The following is a 13,887-nucleotide window of genomic DNA, read 5'->3' on the forward strand; positions in this document are numbered from 1 at the left end:
TTGCCACACCGGACATTTGCCATGGTTTTACCTGCTCCGAAGGGTCGGGTCCCTTGTCCCCCCCCCCCCCTCCTCCTCCTCCTCCTCCTCTTCCTCCTCCTCACCCGGCCGCCCAGTTTGCTTTCGAAGTTCCGAACGTGACATCAGTATGGAAGATATTACAACAAACAAGGGCAGGCCTCCTGCTCATTACAAAGGTTACGCGTATCTTAAACAGAGGGAATCTAAAGAAGGTGTTGTTACATGGATGTGTTTACCCCGAAAAGCGGATCATTGCACGGGAAAGCTGCTTTCGAGGGACGCAGAAGTGTTGAGCGTAGTAGAACATCTCTGTGGACCACCTGACGATGCAGCTCTGAAAGTGAGAAAGCAAGTGGAAAGGGCGGAGAGAAGATCTCGAGAAGAAACTACACAGTTATCGGAGATATACGCGGGTGAAATGGGAAATCTACATAATACAGTTTGTGACTTTGTTACAGTGATGCCTAATTCAGAATTTATGAAGAGAACCATGCGTCGTCGACGGAGTCAAGAGCGGGGGAACCAACAACAGCCTAAGAACTCTTATGAAATTGATCTTCATGAAGATCTATTAAAAATGGGTGATGGCAGTAGTTTTCTTCTGGAAGACGATCGATTAGAGGCGAGAATAATGATTTTTAGTGGAAGCAAAGGAAAAGAAATTTTTAAAAAATGTGCCCATTTTTTTATGGATGGAACATATAAGAGATGCAGCAAGCAGTTTGTGCAGACCTTCACCATACACGTAGACTTAGGAGGCCCGATTAAAGAAACAAACATTCTTCCTATTGTATTTGCACTGCTCCCTAATAAGAAGAAAGACACATATGTTCGTCTGTTTCGTCTGATAAAACAGGCAGTGTCTGAGTGGTGTCCTAAACAAGTAAAGGTGGACTTTGAGGCAGCTGCGATATCGACCATTCGTCAAGTTTTTCCCACAACTGAAATACATGGATTCTATTTCCATATGAAGAAGAGTTTATGGAGAAGAATTAAAGTTCTCGGTCTAACTGAGGAGTACCGCTAGAACGAGGATTTAAGACCTCACGTTAGCGTGTGTGCAGCGCTGGCAGTTGTAAAACCGGAGGACGTAAGCAATGGATGGATTGAGATTCATGCAGAAGCTCCTGATAACGGAAGGTTCTCTCATTTTCTTGACTACTTTGTGGATAACTGGCTATAGAATGAGGATATCGCTATAGAAATGTGGGACTGTTACGGAAAAAGGCACCGAACGACGAATGCTGTTGAAGGGTGGCAAAACAAAATAAATAGTATTATTGGAAACCCTCACCCTAGAATCAACTATTTGGTGGAGTGCTTGAAAAAGGAAGCAAAGCTCACAAACTGCATGTACATGAAATTGGAAATGAATCTTGAAGGTAAGGAGAGGAAGAAGAAGTACTTGGAGCTGGACGACAGGATAGAGAGAATCGTAAAGAATTATGAAGAGACTGGCAACATTAGGCCTTGCTTGAAAGCCATTGCCCATATTCAGAAACTGGACTAAAATACGTTAAAATGTATTAAAAGCTATGAAGACCACTGAGTCCTCGCAGATTACTAAGATAAAATTATTAAAACACTGAAGCAGCATTATCGGAGCTAATATTAAGTTATAATTGTAAATAGAGTGTACATTAGTTCAGCGTGTTTAGGCTGATTTTACACACGCCAGAATGGTAGATGGTCATTTATCATTTTCACGGTCCAAAGCCTGTGCAAAGTGTGATGCGAATCAGCCTTTAATGTAAAAATTAAAAAGTGTTTCAAGCCTCACAAAAGTATCCCTATTGTTGTCACGTTAAGATAACTTTTTTCTACCTTCCAATATTATGGCCATACTATTAAATAATTGTGAGTTCTAAAATAATTTTCTGAAGCTTCAGAATCGCAACTATCACCTAAAGTATCATGGTTTGTTAAACTGATAGTATACGCTTTTGTGAAAGAAAATGGGAACTTAACCTTTGAATTGCACCTAAAATTGACATCCCAAAACTGATCTGATCCTAAGGTTGACAATTTTGGCACCTCAAATATTTTTTATTTAAGTTTAGCTGCAAACATTTATAGTAGATGTAAATCTACTTAACTACATTTAAATATAGTCCTTTAAAAATTAAAATTTCTTACTAAATTGTTGATTATCTTTAAACAGGTCAGAAAAGTAAGGAGCTTAGGCTACTACTGAAAATTAATTGTTACTAAAGAACATCAGAATCAAATGTATTAGACCTACTTTTCTTATACATTACAGACTTTTTTAAAAGATATTTGATCATTTCCTCTGTCACTGACAGTGTAATTTCAGTTGCTTTGCAACACCAGGGATATCTACTCATAAATTATGTTTCCAACTGTTCTCATTTCGAATTCTGGAATATTTACTTCGTCTTATTTGGTGAAGGAATTTCGGAAAATGCATTTACTAACTCCACTTTAGTGGCACTGTCTACAGTAACATTACCATCGCTGTCGCGCAGTAAAGGTACTTACTGAGCCTTTCCGCTGGTTTACTTAACATGAGACCAGTATCTCTTTGGATTTTCCACCACATTTATAGAGCGAGTTTCGTTGTGGAAGCTATTAAATGCATCTCGCATTGAAATCCGCACCAAATTTCGAGCCTCAGTAAAACTTCGCCAATATTGGAGATTTTGCGTTCGTCTAAATTATACGTGCCTTTTGCGGTGCTCCTGCAGCAGCTTTCTGTCTTGTTTTGTGTACCATGGGGGTTCAGTTCCGTCTCTTATTAATTTATTTGGTATGAATATCTCGAGTGCTGTTGATACTATTTCTTTGAACTTAAGCCACATATGGTCTTAATTTACATAGTTTGGAAGGATTGGAGACTACCTCTTGGAAAGACGTCACCCGAATGTTTAGCTGCTTTTGTAAATAGATATATTTCGCGTTTAGTTTTGGTGAATTTTTTTTTACGGAAGTGAGCCTCGCTACGACTGCGTGTTCACTAATTCCTGTATCCGTCGTGATGCTCAGGATTATTTGTGGCTAAGAGTTCAAGTGTGTTTTCGTAACCATTTACAAATGGTTCAAATGGCTCTGAGCACTATGGGACTTAACATCTGTGGTCATCAGTCCCCTAGAACTTAGAACTACTTAAACCTAACTAACCTAAGGACATCACACACATCCATGCCCGAGGCAGGATTCGAACCTGCGACCGTAGCAGTCGCGCGGTTCCGGACTGAGCCCCTAGAACCGCGAGACCACCGCCGCCGGCGTAACCATTTACAATTTGAATGGCCTCGTCAACTAACTGTTAAAAATAATTTTAAAAAAGCATTTAGAACAATTACGGAAGTTGTTTTCTATTTACAATAGGGTATGAAAATGTGTTTTAGTCGGTCCGCAGCTCGTGGTCGTGCGGTAGCGTTCTCGCTTCCCGCGCCAGGGTTCCCGGGTTCGATTCCCGGCGGGGTCAGGGATTTTCTTTGCCTCGTGATGACCTACGTGACTCTTGGCGTCTATTAAACCCCAACACAACAGAATTCACGTACTTCCACAACCGCGGAAGAAGCAGGCTTGACAGGATTTATGTGACCAGAGAGTTGGCCGCCTCTATATCATTTGTGGAAGTCTGCCCTGTAATCTTCTCCGACCACTGTGCCTTCACTTGCAAGCTCCAGCTGGCAACGAATAAAATACCAGGAGGAAGATCAACGTGGAAACTTAACACACACCATCTAAGTGACGCTAAACTACAGCAGGAGATAGCGCTCACACTAGAAGAAAGTTTACAGACGCGACAACAATATCCGTCCACCACTCAATGGTGGGTCGCATGTGGGAAACCACAAATAAGGAAGACGTTGATAAGGCACAGCGCGGAGAAGGCTTTCTGGAGGAAGAGCACGGCAGACTTTTACACGCAGTGTCTGAAGGACGCGCTCAACTGTCCTCCAGACGACGACCTGCTTCTCACGCGAGTCAGAGGAATAAAGGCGCGACTACTCAACATCAGGCGTCAACAAATGAAAGGCGTCGTCGTCCGCAGCCAGACACACGGCGCCACTGAAGATGAACCTGCCACACTGCACCACCTGCATAGAGAGAGGGAGAGGGCACAAAACAGAACTATAAAGGAGCTTAGCGACGCAGCTGGCCGCAAGATAACAACTAGGAGGGACATGATGCGTCACGTAGAAGAGCACTTCTCTGAACTCTTCAAGGGCGAGGTACCAGATGACGCAGAAACAGCAAAAATACTACAAGAAACGCGCAGACGGCTGAACGACACCGATCGCGCTTTGCTGACGGAGGCCGTGTCAGAGGATGAAGTCAGAGCCGTCCTCAAAACCTGCGCCAACGGCAAAGCTCCAGGAGCGGACGGATTACCGACAGAATTCTACGCCACCTGCTGGGACAAAGTAGGTGAAATAATAACTGAAATTGTCAACGAAATTCTGGACGGGAAGGAGATACCACCTCCGTTCCTGGAAGGGACCATCACTCTGATACCGAAAACTAAGGCGCCAAAAACGTTAACAGACTTCCGCCCAATTACCCTCCTAAATGCGGACTACAAGCTAGTAGCAAAATGCGTCGCGGAAAATATGAAGCTCGCTCTCAAAAAAGCAATCAGCCCTTGGCAGACATGTGCAGTGTTAGGCAGAAACATCTTCGACGCCGTCTGCACGTACAGAGACGTTATAGCCCACGCCGCATCCAACAGAGCGACTGCAGCGATCATCTCCGTAGACTTCCAAAAGGCCTTCGACAGGATCGGTCACCGGTACCTGCTGAAGACTTTGAGGAGACTAGGTTTTGGCCCCAAATTCGCTCAAGTCATCGAAAACATGCTAACAAATGCCACGTCATGAGTTACTGTAAATGGCTGGACATCTACGCCAATAAAACTGGGGAAATCTGTGAGGCAAGGGTGCCCACTGTCGATGGCACTATTCACAGTAGCCCTCGACCCAGTCCTCAGGAAACTCGCTGCCTCCGTCAACGGCTACAAGCTGCAAGATATAAAAGTGACATGTATGGCATACGCCGATGACTTGAGCATTTTCGTGGACGGTAAAGAGGATATCGACAAAGTCCTCCCAATAATAGAGTCTTTTGGGAAGGCCTTTGGGGCGAAAACAAACCCCAAAAAAACTGTGCTACTCCCGATAGGAAACGTCAAACTGAGAGAGGCCAGACCATGGTACCAGGTGACCGACAGATATAAGGTGTTAGGTGTTCAGCTGCAGGCCTGCCCACTCAAAATGGCCGCAGAAAACTGGCGGATCATCCTCAACACCACGAGAGGGCTCGTTAGGACACACGCCAACAGAAACCTAACGCTGGATCAGAAAACGCAGCTGATCAACGAAACGATCCTGGCGAAGGCCTGGTACATGGCACAAGTCATAAACGTACCAACACAAATAGGGAGGTCTATAGGAAGCGCTGTGTACTACCTGCTGTGGAGGCGGGAAATATTCAAAGTGTCGCAAGCCACCAGCACCCTCCCTAGAGAAGAAGGGGGACTGAGCATGATAGATGTCACGACAAAATGCGCTGCACTGTTGCTCCATCGAGCTCTACAACTGGAGGACAGAAGTGTAGACTGTACCACGTCGTCTCTACTGAAGGAATACAGGCCAGACTCCGGGGAAGCGCCGGTAGACATCAGTAGAATACCCTACAAGATGCGCTACTTGAAGCAGATAATAATCGACAGTAGTTACATCACATCCACACTAGCAGTTAAGGAAATGAGAACTGCAGCGAAAATCTACCGCGCACTGAGAGGCAAACAACGCAGAAGCAGAACAGAGACGAATCTTCCAGACCACGACTGGCCACAAGCCTGGAAGAATCTCTCCGAAAAAGCCATTCCTCCAGAAGCTAGAGACACGTGGTACAAAGTCGTACACAACAAGATACCGACGAACGAGCGTCTAGCGCGCATCGGCATGCGCGAGTCGCCGCACTGCGAAGCGTGCAACGAGATCGACACCGTGGAACACCGCTTCACATGTCCGACAAGTCAGGCGATATGGGAGACATGCAGGAAAATGGTGGCACTCATGAACAGGGCGGACCACCGAGCTATAGAAGCCACAGCCCTCACGATCCCGGCTGCAAAATGTTTCCCACGACCCAAACGCGTCGCGACCATGTGGACGTTCGCGATGACAGCGCACGCCATAATCGCGAAAAAGCAAACAGACGCAGTGCAGTTCCTCACCGATCTCTGGGAGGAACACAAACGAGCCAAGCGGAAAAACAACTACAGGCAGACGTTCCAGAACTACCTACAGATAGCGCTGGACGCCGCTTTCAAGGACGCCCTTCGTCCCCACACGCCACGACCGCCTCCGACGTCTCCGTCGCCGCCGCCGCCGCTGCCGCCGCCGCCGCGGATGCCGCCGCCGCCGCCGCCGCTGCCGCCGCTGCCGCCGCCGCCGCGGATGCCGCCGCCGCCGCCGCCGCCGCTGCCGCCGCCGCCGCCGCCGCGGATGCCGCCGCCGCCGCCGCCGCTGCCGCCGCCGCCGCCGACGCCGCCGCGGCTGCCGCCGCCGACGCCTACGCCGACGCCGCCGCCACACCACGCCCCCCCTAGTCCTCCACGCCTCCGTCGTCGCCGACGCAGAAACCCTCCAACGCCCCCAAAGTGTTGTGGGTTAAAAGTGAGTCCGGAGTAAAATTTGTGCAGTGCAATCACAGTGTCCGCAACGCAAAAAAAAAAAAAGTGTAAATATTAGTAGATGAGTGCTACGGCTACACATATAGCGCACATCCAGGTAGCGATCATAAAAATGTGCGAAACATCACTTGCTACGCCGAAGATGACTATGTGAGTAGACTAACAAAAGAAACATCTATATTCAATTCATATCTATTCATATTAAGCTCACCTAGAATATATTTGTCCACTTATTGAGTTTTCTTTAATTGTGTCTCATATGTGTTCCATATCGCCCTCACACTATTTCTCTCCCTCTCGCTCTCTCTCTCTCTCTCTCTCTCTCTCTCTCTCTCACTCTCTTCCCTTCAATCACCATCTCGTAGACACCTTCGCTATATATTATACAATATTCATTCATTCATATTTGTCATTGTCCTTTGTCTCCTAGATGTAAGCCTTAGCCAATAAGACAACTCTAATATTAGTTACATGCCACATAATGGCACCAGACCAATAACTCTACCTAGAGTCAAGAGCCTAGAAGTGTTTGAATCAATAACCCATAAAATTTAACAAAAATGCAAACAAAACTGAAAAATGAAATAATTTGCTCCACTGACTTACAAATCAGTGCAACTGTGTAAATCAACCTGCAAACGCACAACATATAACGAAACAGACAATTGCAACAAAGTTACATACCAGAATAGAAAAGGACTCGAAAACTAACAGAAATAGAAATTGAAAGTACCTCCGAATCTCATAACTGTACTTGTTATTTTGTAAATAAAAGTTTATTACGTTAAAAAAAGGTGCTGTGTGATGTCCTTAGGTTAGTTAGTTTTAAGTAGTTCTAAGTTCTAGGGGACTGATGACCATAGATGTTAAGTCCCATAATGCTCAGAGCCATTTTGTATTTTTGTCAACATGCCGAAGGTAGATTGAAGTAACTGTCAACTATAATTGTATGAGTAGGGTACCTATTTGTGATGAGACTCAAGTTTTCCTTTCTTTGAACTGTTCAGCAAGTGTTTCATGTGAGACAGTGGGTCAGTAAAAGGAGCCAGTTATTAATTTATTCCGGTTGTCGAATATAACCTCTGCCCATACCAAGTCACAGGAACTATCTGCTTCAAAATCGATTGTGAGCTTGCATTATTTTTCCTTAAGTTGTCCATCTTGTTTCTGTTGTAGTGCAGATAATTACAATTACGGCTTTTCCCTCCAGAACCTAAGATGCTTTATCTGTGACCCTGTGAATACCAGAGCTAAACAATGTAGAACAAGAATATACGTTACAAGCGTAGCATTCTGTATTACTTCATTTCCTTATTTCTAACATTTTAAAATTGTAAGTCGACTTTAGATGACATGTCAATCATAGATGTTCTTATCTCTATTTAGTGAACGTGTTTTCAGTTACATTTTGAACATTGTCCCGCTACACTTCATTAACAAATGTTTTTAGAGAGTAAATTAATATGGAGTACGTCGTTCTTCTTTTCAAACATTCACAAACCCATTTATTCTTTCCCTATTGTCTTTTGGGTATGCAGTTGTACTAATTAAAGTAGGCACAAATGCAGTGATCAGAAAGAAATGATTAGCGTACATTCGCATTCTCGTTTCATCGTGAAAGGAAGCTACCGTATAGACAGAGGAATCTATATTTATACTTGGCAGAACTAATTACATACTGACATAATCGTCGGTATTGCTTTCGTTTCCCAAAAGTTATAAATATTTCGATTTCTGAAAAGAAGCTCTGTATTTGGCCAAAATGTCGAAGAAGAAGGTCCCTTACGTACTGGTTGTATCGAGTAAGATGTGGAGACGGCGGTTTGAAAGCGGACAGAGGTAGTGCGGGGAAGGGCGTCCCTGGCGAAGGGGCAAGTGTGGCAAATGTCCGGTGTGGCAAATGTCCGGCATTCTTTTTCTCACCGCTAAAAGCCTTCATCTTGTCTGTGCATGTCTGGCGAGGATTTGTTGCTGTGCTCAGTGACGGAACTCTACACGATTATGGAAATCATTCCCATGCAGTTGTTGATGTATGTGTACATCGTAAGGATGGAACCGGTGACATGTAAGAATACGTTGTACACTGGTTTCAGGAATGGCAATCTCGTGTTCAAGCTGTCGTGTGCTCACATGTGGATTCATAGCAACGGAAGCGAGAACAGTAATTTCGGCAGCTTCGTTTGTGCGAGTGCTACGACGATTGCGTTGTCGTGGGTTGAAACTTCCCTTTTCCTGAAGCGTCGCAGCAAGACGAGAAAACATCCGTCGGGAAGGTGGGTTCTTGTCAGGACATCGCTCTATGAACAGTTTCGGTGCCTGCGTGGCATTTCGCCTACTTGCAACAACAACAACATGGGATTCGGAGACCAGGCTCCCACGCCGCGTCCAGTCGCTAATAAAGCAGTTAAGCCGGCGCCAGGCTGCCCAGCGCCGCCAGTTTCTAAAGAAGTGTCATTTCGCATTCAGCCACGGCGTTCCCACCCTCTTACTTGGCCGACAGTGGAACAAGGCTGACCGCCAGAACGGCGGCCCATAGATCACTGCCCTGCTGTCCACGGCCCACTTTGGTGACTACAAAGGAATCCTCGAATTCGCTTGATGCTCGGGAAAGTTCTAAAGCTGCCCCTAATGCAATGGTCACCTCCAGCGTCCAAAATTCTGCCTCTACGTATAGCCGAGCTTAATTCTACTTCTGTTACTAAAGTCATTCAAGCAGTGTGAGATCAATCAGTGGTCGACACTAACCCTAATAGTCCATCAGATTAATATCAATCAGGCAGAGTATAGATACACCAAGGGCGAATGAAAGTGTATGATAATCGCCAAAACAAAAGGAAAGGGGAGGTGCCTGATAGGCATTACCATGGTAGTGGCCTTCCTGAAAGGCACCGCCGTCTTTCAGTTTGTTTTTACTTCGAAAATCATGTCAAGTCATAAGAATGGTACAGATATTTCTATTTCCAGAGGCACAGTCGTCAGGAGAGGCTATTTCCGATACTTCTCTCGTTGTTAAATGTTGGCCGATTGAGGCTGCAATCGCAATATTTAATTGTAACTACAGCGATCAAATATATACAGGGTGAGTTACCTAACATTACCGCTGGATATATTTCGTAAACCACATCAAATACTGACGAATCGATTCCACAGACCGAACGTCAGAGAGGGGCTAGTGTAATTGGTTACTACAAACCATAAAAAAAATGCACGGAAGTATGTTTTTTAACACAAACCTACCTTTTTTTAAATGAAAGCCCGTTAGTTTTGTTAGCACATCTGAACATATAAACAAATACGTAATCAGTGCCGTTTGTTGCATTGTAAAATGTTAATTACATCCGGAAATATTGTAACCTAAAGTTGACGCTTGAGTACCACTCCTCCGCTGTTCGATCGTGTGTATCGGAGAGCACCGAATTACGTAGGGATCCAGAGGGAACGGTGATGGTCCTTAGGTACAGAAGAGACTGGAACAGCACATTACGTCCACATGCTAACACCTTTTTATTGGTCTTTTTCACTGACGCACATGTACATTACCATGAGGGGTGAGGTACACGTACACACGTGGTTTCCGTTTTCAATTACGGAGTGGAATAGAGTGTGTCCCGACATGTCAGGCCAATAGATGTTCAATGTGGTGGCCATCATTTGCTGCACACAATTGCAATCTCTGGCGTAATGAATGTCGTACACGCCACAGTACATCCGGTGTAATGTCGCCGCAGGCTGCCACAATACGTTGTTTCATATCCTCTGGGGTTGTAGGCACATCACGGTACACATTCTCCTTTAACGTACCCCACAGAAAGAAGTCCAGAGGTGTAAGATCAGGAGAACGGGCTGGCAATTTATGCGTCCTCCACATCCTATGAAACGCCCGTCGAACATCCTGTCAAGGGTCAGCCTAGTGTTAGTTGCGGAATGTGCAGGTGCACCATCATGCTGATACCACATACGTCGACGCGTTTCCAGTGGGACATTTTCGAGCAACGTTGGCAGATCATTCTGCAGAAACGCGATGTATGTTGCAGCTGTTTGGGCCCCTGCAATGAAGTGAGGACAATGTTTCGAGCGTCAACTTTAGGTTACAATATCTCCGGATGTAATTAACATTTTACAATGCAACAAACGGCACTGATTACGTATTTGTTTATATGTTCAGATGTGCTAACAAAACTAACGTGGTTCCATTTAAAAAAACGTAGGTTTGCGTTAAAAAACATACTTCCGTGCATTTTTGTATGGTTTGTATTAAACAATTACATTAGCCCCTCTCCTCACGTTCCGGCTGTGGAATCGATTCGTCAGTATTTGATGTGGTTTACGAAATATATCCAGCGGTAACGTTAGGTGACTCACCCTGTATATGGCCGGTTTCCTAGGACGATTCTGTCTGGGGGTGCGTGACTGCTACAAAGATTATTTCGGCCTTTGCGTCTTTGACGGGGGAATCGTCATCTGGCATGTGTGAAACCTGGGCCCGTCTTGTGTCTCTGGTGGTGTTATGGGGTGCTTACCTCTCTTACGAATGCATATGACAGTGACTGGGGCACGCACTGGTCGTGTTGCACCTACCTCCTGATCAGTTTCGAGTGCGCATGGGCACGCCCTTGAACGTTGCGCCAGTTTTTTGTGGTGTTTTTTCGAGTGTACTTAGCCACGCCTGAGTTACGAGTGCTGAGTTCGAATTCGTGAAATGGTAAGGAGGCTGGCGAGCCCGCCCTCGCCGTTGTGCATTGGGTCATACTTTCATGTTGTGAGAGGTTTAAATCTCCTCCACGTTTAAATACGCGCGCGCGCGCGCGCGCGAGTGTGTGTGTGTGTGTGTGTGTGTGTGTGTGTGTGTGTGTGTGCAACCTCATCGTGGAGAAAAGATAGTAGGGCATAGTGATTCGCACCCCAACAACAAAACCGAGACACGAGGCTGGACTGCGTATTTTCATGCATATCAGTTACGTCTCATTGTAGCGATAAGTCTCTTGGCATAGCCGCACACGTCTTGACGTCTGTCCAGTTTTTCTTGTGGAGTTTCAGAGTCTGCAACGCATTTCGTCCTCGAGGTTACAGGAATACCCAGTCACAAACATAGAAACCTGGAGAATCGGAGAAGAAGTGCTATCGAAACATCAATATCTCGGCGAGATGAGGGAGACGGCATTTCGCGACTCGGTTGTTGCAGGTCGGGCCAGATGGACGCATAAACTTAAAACTTTGTGTTCTGCCTTACGGTAGGTCTTGTCATGGGGGAAGCCTCGTCAGAGAGGTCCACCGCATGATCGTCTAGGGAAGTGATTCCAGTGGTGGTTTCCCGTTGCCTAATGGACACATAAGTATCGAAATTTTATTTCCTTTCATGCAGGCTGTACTGTCGGTATTCACTGTCCCTCTTTGTCTTGCCCCTTAGTTTTGTTATTATGGACCCCCTGTGCGTCATTAAAATGTTCACAGATCTCCCAGACGACGCCACCACGTAGGAAGACTACGTTTTTAGACTTACTGTTGCATGGTGGGCTTGATCATTTAGTTTTGAATGTTATATTAGGTCTCCGTTTGTGTTTACCACTGTGAATGCCTGAATATCTAGGATATAAAAGTTGTTGGAGGTTAGTTTTTAAGTACAACTAGAATCTAAGGCATCCGGTGTTACATATAAAAAATGGTTCAAATGGCTCTGAGCACTATGGGACTCCACTGCTGTGGTTATCAGTCCCCTAGAACTTAGAACTACTTAAACCTAACTAACCTAAGGACGTCACACACATCCATGCCCGAGGCAGGATTCGAACCTGCGACCGTAGCAGTCGCACGGTTCCGGACTGCGCGCCTAGAACCGCGAGACCACCGCGGCCGGCGTTACATATAAGGTAATACTGTTATATTTTAGAGTAATTTTTGTAATTTTTCATGTCTGTTACTAAGTGCCACATTCTTGTATTTTGTTTTATCTATATATACAGTAGTAATCCGTGAATAAATATTTTAATCTTTTTTGTGTTTTGAGTATCACCTAGATTGTAAATTTTTTTTTTTTTTTTTTTTTTTTTTTTTTTTTTTTTTGTGAGTCGGAATCCGACGCACTACTGTAACCATGTACAAGATCTTGTAAAAGGTGTGGATAGCGTACCAATTGGGTTTCGGTGAGTACTGTAAAGGCACTATTTCTGGAGGTATGACGAGGTCGGAGGAGAAACCGGCTGCCACGGGATGAGACTAAGGCCATTGAAGAGAAGTGGGTGGTGTAATCCGCCAGGCATCCGGCACGGTAGATAATGCTGTGACAGGCAGATGAGCAGGGTTATCCCTGTCGGGAGACGCAAACAATGGCCGCCACGCGCCACACTCGCCTCCGCTGACAGGTGACGCGAGAGCAGTGACCTCGTGATGTCCCCGAGCACGGACCGCAGTTGGCAGGCTCGCACTTTCTCTTCCTGTGGGACGAGCCGACGGCAGCCAATGGTCCGGCCCGCACTACCAGCGTGACCCTGGGACGCGCCGCTGTCAACACGGCTACCGGTGAATAACGGCCACGGAGGGGCAGCTCCATCGGCCGCGGGACGTCCTGGAGCGCCTCGTACATGCTGCCAGACATTTGGTCCACATGTGGGCCTGTTCCTGCCACCGACACCTCGCAGCCCTCCCGTCACCTGATCCTCCCGTCGGTGCGCTAGCCAATGGGAGACGTCAGGTGTAAGACAGTGCAGCAAACGGTGGCTGTCATGTTGCAGCTGATTCTCGTTTGGGAGTCGTACGTGTGACGGCCCACACCCTGCAGCGGCCAACGGCATCACCGGAGCACATGAGCCTAGCATCTAGCGTCTTGAGTCATGGCCACCAACGCTCACACCCACCGACTCACGCGTGGGCCTAGTCTGTAACACAGCCCACAACTCTCACCAAGACTACTGTACCGTCAGCCTGTGTTATGTAGTGTGTAAAACAATTCTGTCGACATCTACACGAGACAGGTCGAGCCCAAGAATGCTTCCATCCACAACTTAAATGTATTTCATTGTTGTTGTATACACAAATGTTCAGACACTTAGTTTTGTGACATCATCTATTTCACTGATCAACTTTATACACTACAATTGTCTGTTTGTTTCCTTGCCATAGACTTAAGTAGATCTCATTTTTATCTTGGTAACCACTAAACCACAACTGGCCACTGTCGCTCAGTCCATGCTATAAACATTCCT

The 13,887-nt window shown here is 45.9% G+C and overlaps 1 protein-coding gene across 3 annotated transcripts in view; it reads left to right on the forward strand.

Moving 5' to 3' along the window:
• Positions 1 to 13,887, forward strand: part of LOC126263119 (pickpocket protein 28-like) — a 331,006-nt gene that overhangs the window by 241,379 nt on the left and 75,740 nt on the right. The window lies entirely within an intron of this gene.

This window comes from Schistocerca nitens, chromosome 6 (assembly GCF_023898315.1).
Source record: "Schistocerca nitens isolate TAMUIC-IGC-003100 chromosome 6, iqSchNite1.1, whole genome shotgun sequence".
NCBI classification, from domain to species: Eukaryota; Metazoa; Arthropoda; class Insecta; order Orthoptera; family Acrididae; genus Schistocerca; species Schistocerca nitens.